The sequence below is a fragment of the Dipodomys merriami genome, unplaced genomic scaffold (genome assembly GCF_024711535.1).
Source record: "Dipodomys merriami isolate MVZ:Mamm:240054 unplaced genomic scaffold, mDipMer1.0.p SCAF_1, whole genome shotgun sequence".
Classification (NCBI taxonomy): Eukaryota; Metazoa; Chordata; class Mammalia; order Rodentia; family Heteromyidae; genus Dipodomys; species Dipodomys merriami.
Window position 1 is genome coordinate 83,596,407 of NW_027202270.1, and position 23,802 is coordinate 83,620,208.

Sequence of the window (23,802 nt, forward strand, 5' to 3'; positions counted from 1 at the left end):
GGGGGGGGGAGGGGGGTATAATTGGGTGGGGGGAGGGGGGAGGCGGGGAAGGGAGGTCAAGGGTAAACAAAGGAGGAGGCTGCAATGCTTGGTAAGAAATGTACGCATTATCCTGCCCATGTAATTGTAGCCCCTCTGTACAGTATGTTCTCAAATAAAATAAAATAAAATTTAAAAAAAAAAAAAACAAAAAAAAAAAAGAAACCCTCAAGGGCATTCTATGAATATCAAATAAAGTACCTGCACACAGTAACTATGGAATTAATACTGGACCTCAGCAAACAGTGTTCTTTACAAATAAAATGGCCTAAGGTGTGGTATCACAGTGTTGGTTGGGAGCATTAGGAACACTAGCCCTCTCCATAGGGGTAATAGCAGCTGAGATGGAGTAAACTGAACCACGATTGCACTTCTCTTGAGGTCAACCTTCTCTTTTTTTTTTTTTTGGAGGGAGTAATTAGAAAGTATTTTATCACTGTGTTTACTTGTGTAAAGTAACCAAAACCAATCTATTGAGTCCTATCTATAGTACAAATGTTTGAGTCCTTAAGAAGTTCATGCCACAACAATTATAAAACTCAAAGCTATCTGAAGATTTCTGAAAATAGAATTTTATTCACTGAGTGACTTCTCTTGCTTGAAACTTTTATTTAATTCATTTAGCTCACCAAACTTCCACACTAGCCACATGGTAGGAGCTGTGCTAGGTTATAGACATAAAAAATAAATAAAGACATAGATCCAATCCTTCTAGAAGCCACAGAGTTTATCATTTCTATTGCTGGAAAGACAAAACATAACTGAAAGGACTGGAAATCATGAAAATGATTGACTCTTTCCGGTTTTGTTCCCTTTGGCCCTCAGATGAAGGTCAACCTTCTCTTAAGCTGGATTCTTGAATCTTAAGCTGGATTCTTGAACCAAGTGGTAAAATCCATGACAAAATTGGATCTAACTTTTCAAAATCAACTAGAAGAAAGAGGTCTTTTTGGAAAGTAAAGAACTTAGTGATGTTATTTGGAGGATTAATGACTGGAACTGGAAGAATTGTTTTCTGCTATTCCAAAGACATAACTCTTCAGCAGTAAAGACTGTCAATAGGAATTTATCCATAGAAAACCATGAAAATATATGTCAAGATAGTGGTCTGTTTGTGTGCTGGTGTAATGGATAGCAGACCCCAGCAGAAATAATTCTCGTTAAGATAGAATACTGCAGGAAGCTTATCTTCACTCAAGATACCAAAACCATGACTATAAAAAAATCAGGTAACGACCACCTGAATGTAGCCAGATATAATGCCTGGAGATCCTCAATGATAAATGGTATTAAAAGTCTAGAAAAGAATTTATTAAGTGTCTGGTCCAACATTATGGTGAAAATATAATTTATTATACACATAAATATTTAATGGACCACTATAAGAATGCGTTTTGAATCCATCTTCATTTTTTTTTCCCAAGGAAACTAGTAAGAATATTGAGACATATAAATCAATCTATAATAACCTACCTAATATTTAACAAAATCAGTGTAGCTAAAGGAAAAGTGCTGGTGGAAAATAGTGTGAACACTATTTTTCCAGGGCCTTGGGAGCTTTTTGTGGTCCCAAATTGATCAATCCACATTTTCTTTGTCATAGCCAACTTCTTGCTTTTGATTCTGTGAGACATATTATAGGAACATGTTTAAACTTCTTGAAAATTACTGACCTATATGTCATATACCTGTAAATGTTTGGAAGCAAACTTCCCCTAATTTGTTTCTTGATCTGAAAAGGAATTGCACAATATCACAGCTTTCTCTCTCTCTCTCTCTCTCTCTCTCTCTCTCTCTCTCTCTCTCTCTCTCTCTCTCCATAATGGAATTTTCCCTCAAATGTAGAGATATAGGTTCTTTCTATTCTGAATTCATCATGAAGCTGTTATTCCAGGGCAAGAGACAGTGATTCTAAGGCTGTGATGTTGTACATCTTGCTTTTCTCCAAAAAGCACCTTAGCCCGAGTCGGAGTCATTACTTTATGTTCAGTAACTATATGAGTTCAGAGCCAGTGGGTATTCAGGGAGCCTTTATAAACCCACTTCCACTGCTACAAGGGAATTAAATTAAAGAAATAAAAGTCCTCTATGATGAAAACTTTAAAAACCTGAAAAAGGAAATCAAAACAAAACTTAGAAAGTGGAAAAACCTCCCATACTCCTGGATTGGAAGGATCAACATCGTGAAAATGGCAATACTCCCAAGGCTATCTATAAATTCAATGTGATACCTATCAATATTCCAACCTCATTCTTCAAGGAAATAGAAGAGGCAATCCAAAAATGCATATGGAACAATAAAAGACCCCGAATAGCAAAAATGATCCTTAACAGAACAGTGCTAGAGGAATATCAATACCAAATTCAAACTCTACTACAAAGCCATAGTAATCAGAACAGCTTGGTACTGGAACAAGAACAGACCTCAGCACCAATGGAACAGAACTGAAAACCCAGAAATGAACCCACAGACCTATGGCCACCTAATCTTTGATAAAGAAACTAAAAAAAAAATAGGATGGAGGAAAGACAGCCTCTTCAGTAAATGATGCTGGCAAAATTGGTTAGTTACTTGTAGAAAACTAAAGCTAGATCCTTATATATCACCCTGCACCAGAATCAACACCAAATGAATCAAAGACATTGGAGTCAAAGCAGACACCCTGAAAACATTACAGGAAGGAATAGGAGAAACCCAAGGTCTCCTTGGCACAGGCCGAAATTTTCTTAATAGAAACCCAGAAACACAACAAATCAAAGAAAGGTTGGACAAATGGGATAGCATTAAGCTGCAGAGATTCTGCATGGCAAAGGACATAGCTAGCACGATGAATAGAAAGCCCACAGATTGGGAGAAGATCTTCATATAACAGACAAGGGTCTCACAGCTAAAATATGCATGAAATTCAAAAAATTAAATCCTAGCCATAGGAAAATGGTGGAGGAGAAGCTGGAGGCTAAGCAAGCTCTTGCATAGAAAGCAGTTTTAGTGTTCCAGTGAACAGTCCTAGGCTAGAGAATCACACCAAGTGTGCCATCACAGTACAGAGAGTTTGGCCAGAGGGAAAATCCAGGCAGCTTGGTCAAGGAGACAGATCTGAGCAGAGCACTTGCCAGTAACCGTGGCTATGGTGGCTGCAGGGGCCGCAGCTGCTCTACCAACAGAGAAAGTCTGGGACAAAGGTGCCAGATGCAGCATGCGAGCAGATTCTACTCACTACCAGCAAGAACTGACAAGGAACAGAAATCTTCTTCCTGCTGATCACAGACCAGGGACAGCCCAGGAACCAAGACTCTGGCATGAATAGAATCCTAACATCCTCACTCCTTCTCATGGAGCTGCTGTGGGAAGGCAGCTCAAGATCTCCATCTTCCATACTGGCAAAGGCCAGGCAGAGCAGCTAGCTCCAACTCAGGCCTTTGAAGAAAACAACTGGAGCCATTAGAAGGTCACAGGAACCTGACCTGACTTGCCAGAGGCAGCCCCACCCTGAGAGGAGTGACTTTCTTCACTGGGTAAACAGAACCAGAGGCTGCCCCTCCCCACTGCAGCCTAGACAAACAATTGAAACTCAGTAAACATAAACAACACTGAGATTGGCTCCAGGCTGGGTTCTGTGAGTGTCTCAGGAGCTAGCCCCTCAGGGAAAAGCTACTGACAGCTGATAGGCCTCAACCCTACCTGGAACCTAGCCTCATCACAGCAACTCCAAACTAGAAGAAATAGCCACCTCCCTCTTTTGAGATACTCAAAGCAGATCTCCCTCCCACTGAACTAGCCTGGGAGGAGGATCACAAAGTCCTGGGTAAGGCAGAGCTGTCTGTCTGCTCAAACAAAATGACTTAAGAAACCAATCAAGCCACAGAAAACCCAAACACCACAAGCAGACCAGAGACTCCACCAAGAGACTGGTTACAGACACAGAGGATATAAAAGATCTTTCAACCCACCCCCCCCTCCCCGAAAAAAAAAATCAAAGAACTATTTTTTCCTCATATTTTTTATTTTGTTTTTTATTATTTTTTCTTTTTTTTCCTCTGATAATTTTTTATTTTAGGAGTGTATGTGAGTGTGTGTGCTTTTTATAAAAAAAAAAACTCTTTTGACCTTTTGGCCCCTTTTTTTCTTTTTATTATTTTTTTCTTCTTCTTTCTTATTTGCATAACTTAATTGATGTTCTGCTCATCCTCAGATATACACCTATCGTTTATTATTAGACATTATCCCTCATTGTGTACATACTTAATCCAGACACATTACTCATTCACAACCTCTTAGGCTTAAATTCTTTGATGGTAGTATTATTTCTTTATACCTGTATAACTTTCAAGTATTCCAATTTTAAGAACTTTTATTTTTTTTTCATTTTTCCTTTTTATCATTCCCTTCCTCTCATCCTGTCCTTTTCTTCTCTCAGTATCATTTCTTTAAACTTACATCATTTTTAAGTGTTTCATTTTTTTAATTTAAATTTTTGCTTTTCCATTTTTCCTTGTTTTATCTCTCTCCTATCATTCTGTTCTATGCATTTCCCTCTCTCAGATTAGGACTTGTTAAATTCACTCTCCTTTTACCTATCCACATCCCTCTAATCCTATTTTTCCCCACAATTCTCCCTAAACCTAATAATTGCTGGTTTGTTGAATCCCTATTTTATGTTCTTAGCACATTAATCCATAATTGTTTGATGTTGAATAGATTGTATCCGTTGAACTAGATTGTATCTGAAGCCAGTTTCACTGTGCATCTACATGATTCTGGTTGACATTTGCCTTAATATAGTGTTCTAGCACAAAATTGGTGTTATTTTCATACCAAATGGGCAAAACAAGCCGGAGAAACACAAGAAAAATGACAAGTCTGAGTATCTCAGCTCCCACTCAGGATAATCAGGTGACAAAACAGTTACTGAATAATCCAGAAGACAGTTTCCAAAAAGCTATACAAACACTACTGGTAAACATGGTGAATAACAAGATTGAAAACCTGCAAAGGACTCAGTGTGAGCATGATAGGGAGTGAGAGGAGGCAAACCAAAGATTAATACAGGAATCCTGTGAGCGTGAGGAAGCTACTCGAAGATTAATACAGGAATTGCGTGAGCAGGTTGAGAACAGTCAAAGACAAACACACAAATTGTGTGAGCAAGTTGAGAACAGTCAAAGAGAACTACAGGAAATGCGTGAACATGAGGAAGCTAATCAAAGAGTAATACAGGAATTTCGAGAGCAGGATGACAATAGACAAAGATCAATAGACGCATTCATTGAATCCATAAAGACAGCTGAAGGAATTCAGGGAGACCACAAATGGAATGCTGAATCAAGCCCAACAGAAGGAATAGGAGGACGCCAAGGAAACCATAACCAATCAACTAAGTGATTTGAGAATAAACACAACACCAAATTCAGGAAGTAAAGAAGTTTATACAAGATCTAAAACAAAGCTCTGACAAAGAATTGGAAGCTATCAAAGCCCACCAATTAAAAGGAAAAGAAATAATAAAGTAGAAAGTCTTGACAGTCAGTTAGACCATCCAGAAGATCGAATCTCAGGGATTGAAGACAGCCTAGATATTATAGAGAAAGAAAATACAACTATCCAAGACAAGTCCAAGAAATATGATAGATCTATTCAGCATTTCAAAGACACCATCAGAAGGCCTAAGCTGAGGATAATGGATGTAGAAACAAGGCCTATTCAGATACAAGAAGCTGTTAGAACCCCAAATAGACGAGATCAGAACAAGACATCCCACTGTAACATTATAATCCAGGATCAACTCAGACCAAGGAAAGGATCCTTAAAGCTGTCAAGAAGAAAAGATCAGTCACCTATAAAGGGAAACCAATAAGAATCACCTCAGATTTCTCAGCAGAGACAATTAAAGCAAGACAAGCCTAGAATAATGTATGCCATATCTTAAAGACAAACTTAACTATCAACCAAGAAAATTGTACCCGGCTAAACCCTCCTTTATAACAAGTCAAATAAAAACCTTCCATAGCAAAGAAAAACTGAAACAATATATCTCCACCAAACCAGCCCTACAAAGGAATTTAAAGATGTCCTACACATAGAAAACCAACAAGACCACAATAAAGGCCAAGAAACCACACCCAAACTAAAAATCCAAGAACCATAGGAAGAACCCACTTGTTGCAGCCCGCAAGAAGGTGGATACCATGGCAGGAACTACCAAATACCTCTCAGTCTTAACTATCAATATTAATGGACTTAACTCTCCAATTAAGTGGCATAGACTGTCTAGTTGGATTAAAATGCAAGATCCTTCTATCTGCTGCCTTCAAGAGTCACACCTTGCCCATAAATGCAAACATCTTTTGAAAATGAAAGGCTGGAATAAAATCTACCATGCAAATGCCCCCGATAAACAGACAGGAGTTGCAATCCTAATATCAGATGACATAGACTTCAAATTAAAATTAATGAGAAGAGATAAAGAAGGTTGCTACATACTAATTAAAGGATCTCTCCAGGAAGATATTACAATTCTAAATATCTATTCAACAAACACCGGAACACCCAAATTCATCCAAGAAACACTACTTTCCCTCATATCTCACATAGATCCAAAGACATTAATAGTTGGGGACTTTAACACACCCCTTTCCCTCCTAGATAGATCAACTTGGCAAAAACTCAACAGAGAAATTGCAGATCTAAAAAACTGCATAGATCAACTATATCTAACAGACATCTACTGAATATTTCACCCAGCAGCATCAGAATACACGTTCTTCTCAGCACCACATGGAACATTTTCCAAAATAGACCACATTTTAGGTCACAAAGCAAACTTGTCCAAATTCAGAAATATTGAACTTATGCCCTGCATTCTCTCAGACAAGGGAATAAAATTAGATCTCAACACCAAAAGACACTAAAGAAAGTCCTGTAACACATGGAGATTGAACAACACACTGTTGAATCACCAGTGGGTCATGGAGAGATTAGAAAGGAAATTCAAATGTTCATGATATTCAACAAAAATGAACACACAAATTACAGATCCTCTGAGACACAGCAACAGCATACTCAGAGGGAAGTTAATAGCTCTGAGTTCCTCTCAAAAAAATTGGAGAGATCTGAAACAATTTCATGAGAGATCTGAAGCTCCTTGAAAAAAAAGCAGCAAGCTAAACCCCAATCCAGTAGATGAAAAGAAACAATTAAAATTAAATCCAAATTAAATGAACTAGAACCCAAAAAAAAATACAAAGAATCAACAAAACAAAGAGTTGGTTCTTCAAAAAAAATTAACAAAATTGACAGACCCTTAGCAAATCTTTTCAGAAAAAGAAGAGAACACACCCAAATAAACTCAGAGATGAGAATGGAAACATCACCACAGAAACAACCAAGATCCAGAACATTATAAGGGAATACTTCTCAAACCTTTATGCTAATAAGTTTGAGACCTGGAAGAAATGGACGATTTTCTAGCAAATATTGACTTCCAAAAACTAAACCAAGATGAGTTAAACCAACTTAACAGGCCCATATCAAGCATTGAAATAGAAACAGCAATGAGACCTCCCATCTAAGAAAAGCCCAGGATAAGATGGATTTACAGTGGAATTCTACAAGGACATCAAAGTAGAACTCATACCAATACTCCTCCAACTCTTCAATGAAATTGAAAGGGAAAATTCACTACCAAACACATTCTATGAAGCCATCATAACCCTCATCCCAAAACCAGGCAGGGACTCATCAAAGAAAGAGAACTATAGACCCATTTCTTTGATGAACATTGATGCAAAACTTCTCAACAAAATTTTGGCCAATTGACTTCAACAATTCATCCAAAAAATCATACACCACGATCAAACAGGATTCATTTCAGGGATGCAACACTGGTTCAATATACACAAATCAATTAATATAATTCATCACATCAACAAGAGCAAAGATAAGAACCACATGATTATTTCAATAGATGCAGAAAGAGCATTTGACAAGATCTAACACCCCTTTATGATGAAGGTTCTGAAAAAACTAAGAATCATGGAACATTCCTCAATACAATAAAGGCTGTATATGACAAACCTACAGCTAGCATTATACTTAATGGTGAAAAACTAAAGCCATTTCCTCTGAACTCAGGAACAAGACAAGGATATCCACTCTCTCCACTTTTCTTCAATTTAGTATTAGAATGCCTAGGTACAGCAATAAGACAAGATGCAGACATAAAGGGGATCCAAATAGGGAAGGATGAAGTAAAACTCTCTCTTTGCAGATGACCTGATCTTGAATTTAAAGAATCCCATGGACTCCACACCCATATTTCTCAAGCTGATTCGAAACTTTGGCAAAGTAGCAGGGCATAAAATTAACCCTCAAGGGCTGGGATGTAGCTCAGTGACAAAGCGCTTGCCTAGCAAGTGCAACGTCCTGGGTTCAATCCCCAGTACCAAAAAAGAAAAGACAAAAAATACAGTTAAAATTAACCCTCAAAAATCAATGACTTTTCTGTATGCCAACAATGAGGAGTGCGGCTGAAATCAAGAAAACAACTCCATTCGTAATAGCCCCACAAAAAAATAAAATACCTAGGAATTAACCAAAGAAATTAAGAACCTCTATGATGAAAACTTTAAAAACCTGAAAAAGGAAATCAAAACAGAACTTAAAAAGTAGAAAAACCTCCCATGCTCCTGGATTGGAAGGATCAACATCGTGAAAATGGCAATACTTCCCAAGCCTGTCTACAAATTCAATGTGATACCTATCAATATTCCAACCTCATTCTTCAAGGAAATAGAAGAGACAATCCAAAAATGCATATGGAACAATAAAAGACCCCGAATAGCAAAAACAATCCTTAACAGAAAGAACAGTGCTGGAGGAATATCAATACCAAATTTCAAACTCTACTACAAAGCCATAGTAATCAGAACAGCTTGGTACTGGAACAGGAACAGACCTCAGCACCAATGGAATAGAACTGAAAACCCAGAAATGAACCCACAGACCTATGGCCACCTAATCTTTGATAAAGAAACTAAAAAAAAAATAGGATGGAGGAAAGACAGCCTCTTCAGTAAATGTTGCTGGCAAAATTGGTTAGTTACTTGTAGAAAACTAAAGCTAGATTCTTATATATCACCCTGTACCACAATCAACTCCAAATGGATCAAAGACATTGGAGTCAAAGCAGACACCCTGAAAACATTACAGGAAGGAATAGGAGAAACCCAAGGTCTCCTTAGCACAGGCCGAAATTTTCTTAATAGAGACCCAGAAACACAACAAATCAAAGAAAGGTTGGACAAATGGGATAGCATTAAGCTGCAGAGATTCTGCATAGCAAAGGTCATAGCAAGATAAATAGAAAGCCCACAGATTAGGAGAAGATCTTCACTAGCCATACAATGGACAAGGTTCTCACATCTAAAATACACATGGAACTCAAAAAATTAAATCCTTCAACAACAAATGTTCAAAGAAACAACTGCCTAATAAATAAGCGGGCTAAAGACTTAAAGAGAAACTTCTCTGAAGAGGAAAGAAGGATGACCAATAGACACATGAAGAAATGTTCAACCTCTCTAGCCATAAAAGAAATGCAAATCAAAACAACATTGAGATACCACCTCACTCCAGTTAGAATGACTAAAACCAAGAACTCTAATAACAACAGATGCTAGAGGGTATGTGGCCAAAAGGGAACCCTACTGCATTGTTGGTGGGAGTTTAAACTTGTTCAACCACTTTGGAAAGTAATATGGAGCTTCCTCAAAAGATTCCACATAGAGCTCCGTTATGACCCAGCAATCCCACTTTTGGTCATTTACCCAAATGATCACAAACAAGACCATACTAAAGCTGCCAGCACAACTATGGTTATTGCAGCATTATTTACCATAGCTAAGATATGAAACCAACCCAGATGCCCCTCAGTAGATGAATGGATCGAGAAAATGTGGTGTATCTATACAATAGAATTCTATGCCTCCATCAGAAATAATAACATTGCCCCATTTATTAGGAAATGGAAAGACTTGGAAAAATTATATTAAGTGAAGTAAGCCAGGTCCAAAGAAACATAGGTCCCATAGTTTCCCTTATTTGCAATAACTAGTATATGTCTGAATCAAGCAGAAAAAGTCAAAAGCTATGTTCATATAACCAGATAAGATGATGTTAAGTAAAATGAACCCCAAGATAGGAACACAAGTGGTTTTTTCTTTCTTGCTATTGTTTCTAAAGTATTTGTAATGTACCATGTGATTTTTTTGTTGCTTTGTATGTTCCTCCCCCTAAGGTATAACCCCTGTTTTCAGTGTATTTGTTGTAGGTATAATTTGGAGAGGGGAAGGAATAAACAAAATTTTTAAATAGGAATACAGTTTGACCCATTGTAATAATGAGATGTGCCAAACACTCTTAAACAACGAACTTTATAATTTAGGTGGGGGGAGGCACAGCAGGAGGAGGAAGGGGGTGTGAAGGGGGGACTGTAGTTGTGGAGGTGGGAGGAAAGGGATGATAGGGGAAAAACAAAAGAGGAGGCAACAATACTTGATAAGAAATGTACTTATTACTTTGCTCATGTAACTGTAACCCCTCTGTATAGTATTTTCACAACAAAAAAACTTATTTTTAAAAAGCAATAAAAGTCAACATTACCAATTTGGGTTTGAAGAATAATGAAGAATTTAAATGCAGAGCAATAAGGAAGACAATACAAAATAACATGCCGATGAATATAACTTCTTACAGTGTACCCCAGGTATATGCTAAGCATAGGGACCTGAGGAAAGAATTAATATGTCCAAACATAAAATTTTTCACAGAAAATATGATATACGAAGAGGAACTAAAGAAAAAGAATTGGAAAACAACTAGAAAAAATAAAGGAAAAGACATATAAATTCTTGGAATTGATGTTAGGCAGAAAATGGCCCTTATTCTGTCATTTAGTGATGAAAATTGATAACAATTATTTGTACCACGTAAAAATAACTTCACCTCAGAAAATGCTTACAGTCTAACCTGGTTCTTGAGAAGAACCCAACTTTTCCTGTAAATCTCTCTGGCTGTCTGAGATGAACATCCAACAATCTCCAAACCACTGATGCACCTTAGTCAAACCAACAGCACATTACTCAGATATTATCTTCTCCAACCCCACAGGCAGAAACTTTCAGAACGTAAAGCATGCTCTTGTATTAACACAATATCTTATGTATCAAACAACATTCAGGGTTAGAAATATGGAGTACTCAGAAAGTAATATGCTAAGGGCCTCCTCTCCATTTGACCAGGAACTAAATGGTCCAATGATGTCAGGTCACTTGACTTCTATAGACTTTAGTTTCCTTCTGGTAAAATGAGACAAAGGTAAACTTTAGCCAACAATGAGTCCTCCATCTGCTCAATGAATAAAGTTTTATTAGAACATAACCATGCTGATTTATTTACATATTGTCTATAGCTGCTATCTACCTATAATACCACTGTTGAATAATTTCAACAATGGCCATCTGGCCTACAAAGCCTGACACATTTACCATCTGTCCCTTTGAGAAATAAAATGTTACCAATCCCTGAACTAGGTGGTATATTTTTTTTCCTTTCAAGTACTAACTTATGTGATTCTAATTAACCAAAAAGAATGAGCTTATAAATAATAAGTCAGGATTCTTGATAACTTGATAGCAGACTAGTTAATCTAATAAGTTTAAGTAAAATTTTCAGAAAGTTACTTGTTTCTATAAACCTGAAACTCTATAGATAAAATTAACTGAATTTAGGTTTTATTTCCAAGGCCAAGCATTGTCTCCAACACAGAGCCCTTTTGATAGCTTCATCCTGGAATCCTGGGATTGGGCCCAATGGTTTATATTTCCATTGACATAATTTCTAATCAAGATTATAAAAAAACCATATCCAGAGTCCCAGTGTAGAGCTTGTTGACCTCATCAAACCCTGGGTTTTAGGCCTCTGCGTAAATGGATCATCACAGCTGTAAAGACAGAATACACTGATTGTCTAACTTGTGTCATGTGAAGGACCGTATAACCTAAATTGAATTTGTTTCCTCACAGTATTTGGCTGAAAATGAGTATGGAGACACTCTTGGCACACAAAAGGACATTTATGCTTAAAAGCCACACACTTTTCCTATTGTAGTACAATAATCTTTCAAGCCATCAGAAAGTTTCCTTAAAATTATAAGAATTACATATAATGCACAGTAGACAGTCATTGAAAAAATTATCTAAAGCAACAACTACTAGAGAAAGTAAAGAATATGGGAAGTTAAAATGATGTCAGTGACCACACACTAAAATTTAAAATAATGATGAACTTTTATGAGGATCAGTAGTAGGTCAATGAAATGACAAAGCTTCTTTATTACCTTACTCATTTTAAGTTCAGCAGGGATTTGAAAGCAAGATTCATGAAGATTTTAAATTGCATGGTGAATATATCCTCCACACACACACACATTTTCCTGAAGAATACTTATTCCTGTTGTTTGTTAATAACCAGTCTTGAGACACATGGAAAACATGGATTCTAAGCAGGCTGGTAAGGAATCCTCCCTGAAGGAGTAAGCAATATTTGGTTTGCTGATAAGGATTTTTTGTCAGCTCTGCCTGCTCCCAAGAGCAGCTCTGCTTCCAGTCATGAAGTTAAGTACTAACCCACAAGACAAGGCTGTAGTTAAGTAGCCCCTCTGCTTCCTGATAATCCATGGTACAGAAATGGTTTTTAAATTATGCTTTACCTAACAGAAAGAGATCTCATTCCATCCTTTTTCATGTGTTAGCTAATAGTAGCTTTGAAATCCCCTCCAAAGGAAGAGTGGGTTGTAGAGAGAAAGCATGAAATTAGTAATTCCATTTTCATTTATTTACAACTAGGAGTCCTCTGTAAAATTATGACCTACTTCTAGACTCAACTTTCCACAGAAGTCATGCTGTACAGAAAAAAGAGGCAAGCAAGGGATTTATATTCCAGATTTGTCACTGTGCACAGTGAACTTTATCTATGTAGGCTCTTTTGAATCTTGTGGAAATTTTGAGATGAGTCTTATTATACCCATTTCTCATCGATTTAGTCAACAATGGCCAAAATATTCTCAATTGAACAAATAAGTGTTTAATTAGTGTGTAAGCCCATCCTCATCTGACTTCCAAGGGTGTTTCTCTTTAGCACGCTGCCTCCTGATGGTCGCATTTGCTCCTATTGCAAATAAGGAAAAATAGTGATAGACAAGACTCTGTCTTCTTGTCTTTCATTGGCAGACTAGTTAACAGTCTTTTTGTCTATATTTTTAATGATAGAAACAAAAAAATCTAAAACTGAAGCTTCTGGAAGAACCACATGTTTTTGTGAAGAACACATGGTTTTGTGTCTCTCCTTCAATTTGACCTTGCCCTCTAGTTGGGCCTTGTGTTTAAGAATGGAGTGTCTGAAGTCTGGCCAATTTTGAATGAGGGGATATCCACAAAGTACCTTGTGGGCATAAGGTGTTCATAGTTATAAACCCTCACAAAGGACTTGATCTTTGACCTCTTGGTAATCTTCTTGCCTATGCTAGCTGTCACTTTTCTGGGACGGCAATCTATTTCAGCCACCAAAGTATGGCTGAAGGGGTGATCTGGAGTACCATCATCAATGTTCTTCATGATGGCTTTGTGTCCACTAGTAGTCTCTTAAATAAGTTTCTTCCTCTAGCAATGGGAAAAGGTTGAGCAGGAAGGTGAAAAGTGCTCTTTCAAAACAGAGTTGCGGAAAGGAGCAGATGTGGTAAAGCAGCCAGAAGCACTGGAGCCACACAGATGTGGTGTGGGCCTGTTCCGTTCCTGGCTGTGTGCCCACAAAGCGATGTAAGTCCCTTGTGCCCTAGTTTCTCTTCTTATGAAGGAGGAATCGCAATAACATATACATTATAGAATTATTGTGCAAAATCAGTGAGGTATTATGAAACAATATAGATAGGTGCCCAGCACATAGCTAATACTTAACAAATATTAATTTCCACAAATTTCCTTGACCTTAGGTGGTGCAAGCAAAAGTTCCCCAGATATAATTATTGACCCTATAGGAAGAACATAGAAATTTACCTGTATTTGTGCCTTGATGTCATTTAAGCCTATCAGCTCAGTAGTTTTCAAATTTAAATGTATATTGGAGTATCTGAAGTAGAAGAGTTAAAACAGACAACTGAGCCTCACCTCAGAGTGAAAGTCAATAGGCCAATGTTGCCTGAGTATTTCCATCTCCAACAAGTTCCTACATAGCAATGTGGTCCAGGAAAAATTCTCAGAGAACCACAATGGTAGGCACCTTTTATGATATAAATCTGCAAGTACCGCTGTGTAGAGAAACATTCATGATCAAAAGAGAAAATTGATCCAAACTAAAAACAACCCCAGTCTTCTGTCTTCTACAAAGGTTTGAGGGGGATTCACAAGCCACACCAATAAGGAACAAAGTCTTTTCCCATCAGCAGTCTCCAATGGAGAGGGAGAGAGACTGAGACTGAGGCTGGCCTTAGGGTCCTCTAAATGCAGAACACTTGTGAGCCCTGGGATGGAAAGAGATCAGAAGAAAGCAGAGTACTCTGAAGTTTTGGTTGTTGCTCCTTACTGAGAAGAAACTAGGAGTAGAAGATATAAATGGACAAAGAAGTTAAAAAGTACATTTATCGTTCTATAATTCACATATAAAATTCACCAATTTAAATTACACAATTTAGGGTGGTTTTATACATTGAAAGATGCACAATCGTAAGTTGGGAATTTTTATTCTATTTTATTACAGCATGATCAAAAATGCCAATGTATATATTTATGCTTTAAAAAAGCATGATAAATATTAAGCAATGTGATCAGAAGCTAGAGCTCATGTTGGTTAAAAACACCAAGCCAGGCACCAGTGGCTCCCACTTGTAATCCTAACTATTCAGGAAGCTGAGATCTGAGGGTCTCCATTCAAAGCCAGCCCAGGTAGGAAAGCACATGAGACTCTTATTTCCAATTAACCACCAAAAAACCAGAAGTGGAAGTGTGACTCAAATGGTAGAGTGCTATCCTTGAGCAAATATGCCCAGGGATGAATTCAAGCCCCAGATGAGGACCAAAGAGAGAGAGAGAGAGAGAGAGAGAGAGAGAGAGAAGAAAATATAAAGGACCTCTTTTGTACAACTACTTAAAGATAATAAAAATAAAAATCAAAATAAAATTAACTTTTTCATTAAATAAGTTTCAAAGAAAAAGAAGGAAATGTTAGCTACCTACCCGTGGAGAGACTAGAGGGATCCAAAATTCCCTCTCACTCTGGGAGAAGATTAAAACTCACTTTAAAAATAAAAACTACTCAGAACATTTTTAAAGACATGAGGAAAGCTTAGTTTTCTTAGGTTTCAAGATAGTCATGAGTCTACCATTGTACATCACAAGTAGCCAAGGAAACTAGAAGATCACTAGCTCTAGACACGTATCACTAAGATTATTGCTCATCATATTCCTATGAGAAGAATATAATTTATGCCTTCCAATAGAATAGGAGAACTCTGCAGAAAAGGAATGAGAGTTTCTAAGTTTTAAGGACAGAACAAAACACTGAGAAAAGAATATTAATTGATTGGTGGTGTTTAAAAGTAGTGCATAATTTGTATGGGCTTTCTGTTGTGATTTACACAATAACCTTTTTTCTCCTCCATAATAAAATTTGCAAACAACAGAGACATCTGTTTATTGGTCTCCTGTTGCCCATTTACATTCATTAGGCATCTGGGTGGGGGTAGTGAAAACTTCTAATTACCCTGTAACGAAAACCCCTCCACTGACTGAACACCTGATTCTAGTTCCTCTGGTGTAGCCACAAGGGCCCCTTACTGAGCTGTAATTAAAACCAGTTTCCTTGGGTGATGCTCAAGTAATAATGATAGATACCATTTCCAGATAGAATCACCCTGGTGGTAAAGGAGATGCCAGAAAATTTGAAAAATATCTTCCCATGTCGTCTGCCTCTGGCCCTGGCCAAGTACACAAGCTTAGGCAGGTGGGAACAGTATCCTAGATTAAGGATCTCACACTCAGAGTCTCAGGGTCCAGGGCCCTAAGGATGAGATGGATATCAGGAAGAACTTATAAAACACACCACATAGTACAATACAGTCCCATCAGACACATGCTTGAGAACATTGCCTTAGGGGTAATTACTGTCACTTCCCCTTACTCCTGGAAAGCTGTTTCAATAAGATGCCCTATCATTTCACCTTATGTCATATTACTGAGGCAGTAAGTCCAGAAGAGGACTTTGTGGAATTATGCAACTGGGGTGAAAATTCAAGAAGGGAAGCATTCCATTATATATGAAAAGAGTGAAGGTCTGGAACTTAAGTACCCATATTTACTGTTGTTGGGTGTTTTTCTTCTTTTGGAAGTTTTAAAACAGTCTAAAGATATATACTTTTAATGATAGAAAATGCACTTGATTACAACAGGTTGTGATGGTCCCCTTGTCCTTCCCAGATCCCAAAGCCTCATAGCTACCTCTTAATCATTCTTGGCCATGTTCTCTAACATGACAGCTAAAATTGAAGCATTCACCATTTCTTCATGAAAAGCTGGAAGTACTTATGAACTGCTTTAGTTCAGCCCAGACAGGAGCTATGATCTAGAAGTCACAATGGAATTCCCCAAATAAGCAATTTAAAAATGATACAGTTGAAAGATAACAATATTTAGGACTAAACAGGCCTGGGTCTCAGTTCTGACCCTTAGTAGCTGACTAGCTGAAGAACTTTGGTCAATCCACTCCACCACTCAGTTTTTTCTAATCTAAATGGAAGTCGTTGCACTTATAGTATCCATACTTAATGTGTCAGTAAAAAGCTTCTTTTTCCCTTTTGTTATTACTGCTGTTAAAGAGAGAACAGAAGACAGGACAGAATCCCACTAGTGAGAATCTATTTCTGGCAGAACTGTATCCTAAGAACACACATTCTTTCCACAAAGGAAAAAAATCACTACTTAGTATCTATCCTGTACAGCTACCCATTCTGCCCTCTGGACTTAAAATACATCATAAGAGAGCCTTGAAAGGTGCCAAAGTCTTTCCAAGTCTCCCTCGTGTAAAAATTCCCCAGTCATAGAAAAAAGGGATGATGAGCCAATTAAAGATTTTAGAGGCCAAATATAATTCAAGACCATTGAGAAAGCCAAACTCCAATTGAATGCTCACTAATCAGAGACTATCTTGACACTTCTCTAAAGTCTTTCAAGCCCCTTAAAGCCCTGACAAAAGGAAAGTGACAGTGGATGATCCCTCACAGATAAAAGTTTATAAATGCACAGCCAGTGCCAATTCTGCCTCAGACTTTCCTGTCTTTGACAGGAAAACATAGTAATTCACTGTAAGTCATAGCTGCATCATCACCTATTTTGTTTGTTACCACAGGATAGGTTGAAAAGGGATGCGTCACAGGACATGCATGTTTGAATAGGGTTAGGTATGAGGGAGTATAAGGTGCCTCTGGAAAAAAGAAAGGCCTGCATCAGCCAACATGCACCAGGTGTGGTGCGTTGGGTTCCTGGGGTAAAAATGTAGAGGAAGATGAACAGGGGAAAGTGTTTTTCAATAAAACAAAAAGATAATGAGGACAGACTTTACATAAGCCATGCTCATTCCTAATGATAGCACTAGAAGCCTGATTTGGAAGTATTGTGTTAAACAAGTCACCATGTTTTCAGGTGTATAACAAATATAGTTTTATAGCTGGAATTGTATACAACAAACATCATATTGCTGTATTTTTATGTCAGATAACCACTAGTAACATACCCCTATGCAAGTCCTAGGGAAGAGATATAACTTGCAGAGACCAGGAAATTAGAAAATTTTTTTTCTGCCCATCTTTTTCATTCCTGCTGAGATAATCAGAGCCAAAATTGTCAAAGGTTGTCTAGAAAGCACAATGTTCAGCCAAGAGCCACCAGTTCATATCTGTAATCATTGCTACTCAAGAGGCTGAGATTTAAGGATCGATGTTCACAACCAACCCAGGCAGAACAATCTAGGAGACTCATCTCCAATTAACCAGTAAAAATTCAGAAGTGAATGTATTACTTAAGTAGTCCTGGTAGTCTTGAGAAAAAAAGCCAAATGAAAGCTCAAGAGCCAAAGTTCAAGCCACAGTACCACTACCCTCCTTCTCACCCCTCCTTGACCAGCGAAAAGCCATCCTCAATTTTCTTTTCTTTTTTTTATTATTATTATAATTATTACTATTATTATTTTATCGTCATCATCATCATCTTCATCATCACAACACTAACAAAAAAAGAGGCAGTTCAAATAGAAATACAGTCATTGAAAACAGAAAAACCCCAAACAAACCTTTGACATGCAGAATATAATGACAGGGCCCCTGGAAGCCAAACCCCACATCGAGTATTCTGAGAGAGAAACAGTCACGACAGAAAGGGAGGGGTGTGTGTCTGTGTTGTTGTTGTTGCTTATTCAGAGGTGAACAATCAAAACTCCGGGGTGGTGGTGGGTGTTTGGTGGGAGGTGGAGGGGTGCGATAGCACATCCTTGCAGCGGCTGGTTGGGGGGGGGGATATTTATTATACCGTGAAATCCTAGAACACCAATAATGATGGCAGGTAACCTGACACCATTTCACAAGGAGTTTCTTACGGACCTTGCTATCACCTTCATGTGCTGGTGTTCCTAAAAACCGAAGCACCTGCACCTGCTCTGCTGACACAAGAAAGGCAGGCGTGACTGACCAGTGGCCGGGACTGAGGGGCTCCAACAGGCCCCACGAGGTTGGGGGTACAGTGTCTTTTCATCAAACCCTGGTTTGTTTAACTACATGAGAAACACTTGGCCTCCGGCTTGTGAAAAGGCTGGAGGCCTCCGCCTCCTGTCCCAGAAAGATGAAACTCCTCTTCCTGAAACCAAAGCTCAGTCCTTCCCTGGACTGCCAGAGTTGGGGGGCGGGAGCCCCCAGTTCTGCTTGTGGGAAATGGGGGGGGGGGGGGAACAGACGTGGTGGAATGCAAGGATGGCTGTCTTTTGCAATATCAATGGGGTGGGAGGCGGGGAACCAAAGAACAAATAAACCCAGACAACAACAACAACAACAACGACAAATCACTGAGTAGCAAACATTATTGTCTGTCTGGGGGAGCGGGGAAGTTTGCTAGTAGCTTTCTTGTTACACAAAACACACCTCTATTTTACAGGGCCAAGTGTGTGTGTGTCTGTGTCATCCGTCCAATAATCAAAGCATGTTCATCGTCATCCGTCCAATAATCAAAGCATGTTCATCTTAGAAACCTAAAAAACAGAATGTCTGAGCCCTATCGCTTGGTTGTCCTTCGAAGTGCAAAAGTCAAGGTCAAGGGTCGGTCTAGACCAGGGGGTGCAGGGTGGGGGGTTCTGGGATTTCATCCCTAGCTATGCGTTTCACTCACAAGGGGTTCGCCTTATCTTATTCAGTACCGTAAATCACACAAATACGTACGTACACAAACACGGAAAACCCAAGGTCAGAAAATAGTCTCTTCTCTACATTTCTTAATCTATCTATCTCTCTCTTCACCTGAGAACAGCACCCATAGCTTATTTCCGTCTCAAGCCGCCGCTGGTCCGGGTGGGTGGCGGGTCTGTCTGTCGGTTGGTCGGTCGGTCGGTGTTTGTCCCAGTCCGCGCCCTCGCGGGGTAGGGGGGTGAAGTCTCGGCTAGGGTGTGAATGGTTGTCCGCGCCGTGTGCCGCCGCCGTCGGGCCCGGCCGCCGCCCCCCGCCCCTCGCGCCCCGCGCCCCGCCCCCCGCGCCCCGCGCCCCGCGTCCCGCGTCCCGCCCGGCGCCCGGGGCCCGCCCCATCAGTTGGCCGGCCCGGCCAGCGCGTGCTCGCTGTCTCTGCCGAAGTCCACGTCGGGGTCATCGTCGTCGTCGTCGAAGTCGTCGTAGGCGTCGCCGTTGAGCTGGTCGGGCCGCAGCAGCTCCTCCTTGAGCGCGGCGCGGGGCTCGGCGGGGCCGGGGCCGGGGCCGCCCGCCACGCCCGGCGGGCCGGGCTCGGGGCTGGACGACATGCTCAACGCAGTGCGGCGAGGGAAGGACGGCCACGGCCAGAGCGCTGGGGTACACCACGCCCGCGGGCGCCAGCGGGAGCGCGGGCTGCTGCCTGCGGGCGGGAGGGGCGGCCGTCCCAATTTTCTTTTCTTTCCTTTTCTTTTTTTGCTAGTCCTGGGGCATGAACTCATCCTGAGAACTCTCCCTGAGCCGCTTTGTGCTCAAAGCTTGCACTCTACCACTTGAGCCACAGCCCCACTTCTTCCCTTTTGTGAGTACTGAAGTTTATCAGAGATAAGATTCTCACTGACTTTCCTGCCCGGGCTGGCTTCAACCCATGATTCTCAGATCTTAGTCTCCTGAGTAACTAGGATTGCAGGCCTGAGCCACAGCTTCTGGCTGCCATCCTCAATTTCTAGGAAAGAAGGTGGTCCTGCCAATGCTGCTTTCCATCCACAGCCCCTCTCTCCATCTCCTCCCTGATCATCCATCTCCCCACACAGGTATTGCTCACCTTTTACACAGTGAGCCAAGGAAAACCCTAGACTCTCTAAAGGCAATTCATTTAGGACCATTTGCAAATGAGGAAAATGTACTCCTTCTTAGGATACATCTCTACCTACTGTTAGGAAAATTTCCTTTTCTGTTACAAAATGCTTGCTGCTATATGCCAATTTATTTTAATATGTGTACAAAGCTATAGTGTATTCAATACAGATCTCCTTGACTTAAGATGAGGTTACATCCTAATAAATCCATTGTAGATTAAGAATATCATAAATCAAACATTCCCCTAGTACACCTAGTCTCTAAGATAGTCTAGCTCAGCAGCACAGTACACACCATTATGAAGTGGCTGACTGGAGTTAAGGCTTTGCCACTGCCCTGTATTATTACAAAGTATCATGCCACATATGACTAGCCTGGGGAAAAGATCAAAACTCAAAATACAAGATTTAAAGTAGAGTTTCTACTGAAGTAGAGTTTCTACTAAATGCATATCACTATAATGCAGTTGAATGTGAAACACTGTAAGTTGAGCCATCAGAAATCAGAAATCACCTTTAGAAAGGTAGTCTCCTCTGAGGGATACCTTTGCCTGCACAACTTGTAAGTCTAGCTTACAACTGTACACAGAGACTGTGAAAGCAGAGAGCAAACAGCAAAGAAGCTAAATGCAAAATAAAATGGTACAAAATGATGTGGATTCTAACTTCTCTAGCCTTCTCCTAGAGCACATCCACTATGCATGGCTATCCCCTGGGGTCCATTCCAAATTTGAATTATGCTCCAGGAAGTTTTCCATGAGATACATTTATGCAGGGTATGGACCATACAGCTCCAGTGTAAATATGAGAAATAACTGAAGCCTTCTTCTCCATTTTTTAGAATATCCAATCTTATCTTAGGCTGAGAAGGAAAAAACAGAAGCCACCTGCAAATGCCAACTTTACCCTGAAGCCATGGACAAGCTGCCTTCACAACTCAAGGATAAAAAAATACTAGATGATTGTAGTCAGACAATTGCTCCAACAATAGAGTCAACACAGCTCTAAAGCCGTGCATTTGGCTTCATTCACTGTGTGATCTTTGGCAGAGGGTTAAGGAGCCACTGTGGACTGTGATGATAAAAAGAACATTTAAATGCTTGAAGGAGGGCAAGTGGCAAAGGCAAGGTACATTCAAATGCACTGGCTTTTGCAGAGCTGGGGTGGGGGATGAAATGCAGGAAAACTAGCAAGAAGAGAGAAGACAATAGATCCCTACACTGTCACTGACCTGAGACCTATCAGGGAAATCTTCTGTTAAATGTCTCATGGTGACAATCTGCCCTGATGAAACAGGGTTTTCAAGATTTGTGCTATCATCTACACAACTCACACTCTATGTAGCTCACCAGGGCCCTTTTGCTACAAGACCAGCACACACTCTGTGTGCACCTCGCTCCAAATCTCTCTGCACTATCGTTCTACAATGTGCCAACCTTGTTTTTCTGCATCCTCACTCAATTGCATGAGAAGTAATGCTTTCTCTTTTTTTGTTTCCTTTTTTTTTTGGCACTTGAATTCAGGGTCTGGATGCTGTATCTAAGCTTTTTGCTCATGGCTAATGCTCTACCAGTTGAGGCACAGCTCTACTTCTAGATTTTTTTTTTTTTTGGTTAATTGAAAATAAGAGTTTCACATTGTCTTGTCTGGGCTGGCTTCAAACAACAATCCTCAGATCTCAGCCTCTTGAGGCTGAGATTACAATCATGAGCCACCAGCAATCAGCTAAGAAGTAATATTTCAATAGCATTTTAGGGGAAAAAATACTAATCTTATATGGCAGTGCCCATATAGAAGAAATGTTTCAAAACAATCTGTACAACCTGGCAGGGAGGGTTGGGGGAAGGAAAAGTAGGAGAAAATTGAGGGAAGGAGTAACAAGGGTGACAAGAAATGTACTTTATGTAACTGGAACCCCTCTTGACAATAAAAAAAATCCAAACAAAAAAGAGAGAAATGTTTCTAAGGGAAAAATAGTAATGCAGCCAGTTCTCCAAGTGGAATCAGATAGACCTTCTCTACCCTCATAGATTATTTTTATATATCAACAAGTAATATTTTATTTACTAGGAAAGGTATCCTGTTATGAACCTTTGCTGCTTTAGTGATTAGCATTTATAACTTCTCTAGTAGAATTAGAAAAAAATAGGGCTTTGATAAATGGCAACTCCTTTGTACAACTACCTAAGATTTTTTTAAGGATTAGAAAAGAAAAAGAAAAGGTTAGGGTTTAAAACAGAGAATGGATCAGTTGGCTACAGGCCCCCTTCAGCAGTCTATCTGATACCAAAGGTGCATTCTCACTGACTCTACTAACTCTGATTTTTTGGGGGGAAGAAGAAGGAAAAGGAAGAAGAAAAAGAGGAAGTAAGGAAAAGTTGTCAACCAGAGCTAAGTCCAATTGACAGTAAAGCACAGAAGAAAATGGACTATTTACAACTAGTTAATTGAGAAAACAATCTGAATACCAAATGAGAAAACAAAAAGACTGATCTACTTGAGGAAAGAGAAAATAAAGGAGAGGGAGAAAATGACAGGAGAAAAAAGTAAGAATGGGAAAGTAAGAAAAGGAAATAGGCACAGAAATTAAGGAAGTTTGGTTTACTGCATAATTCCATTTGAAATATATTCCATGTAAGTAGCTTGGGCTACTTACTTGTCCATAGCTGAACACAATTTTCTTTCAGTTAATACAGACTTTGAGTGGCCCCCACACACAAGCTAATCAGGTAACTCAGGCTTCTTTGGACTCCATGGAGCACACATCTTTGGAGCTAACTCAGCATGGCCATCCTCAAGAACCTAAATGACAAATGCGGTGAGAATGCCCTCCCCCACCCCCACTGGTGTCATGTGTATACACTGTTGGTGGGAATATAAGCTAGTACAACCACTATGGAAATCAGCTCGGAAGTTCTGCAAAAATAAAAATGGAACTACCACATTATCCAGTGATATTTGCTCTTGGGCAAATATCCGAAGGGATATAAATCCAGGTGAATCAGCGGCACTAATTTGAAATAGCTAAGCTACAACTGATAGATTAAGAAAATGTGGTTTGGCTAAGATATGTATTTTAAATGTTTTTTTTTCTTTCATGCATTTGTTTCTTTTTTTTTAAGATTATTAGAGGAGCCATA

The 23,802-nt window shown here is 39.5% G+C and overlaps 2 long non-coding RNA genes across 2 annotated transcripts in view; one reads left to right on the plus strand and one right to left on the minus strand.

The window, feature by feature from the left end:
* LOC138839192 (uncharacterized) overlaps window positions 1-19,836 on the minus strand; it is a 155,519-nt gene extending 135,683 nt beyond the window's left edge. Inside the window, exon 1 of the long non-coding RNA XR_011375922.1 lies at window positions 19,644-19,836. This is a non-coding gene — a long non-coding RNA (uncharacterized lncRNA). The remainder of the gene's footprint in view (window positions 1-19,643) is intronic.
* Window positions 19,837-20,137: 301 nt separating this feature from the next.
* On the plus strand, window positions 20,138-22,498 carry LOC138839336 (uncharacterized). Its single transcript, XR_011375954.1, has 3 exons — window positions 20,138-20,183; window positions 20,287-20,385; window positions 21,504-22,498. It is a non-coding gene; the product is annotated as an uncharacterized lncRNA (long non-coding RNA).
* Window positions 22,499-23,802: the final 1,304 nt, after the last annotated feature.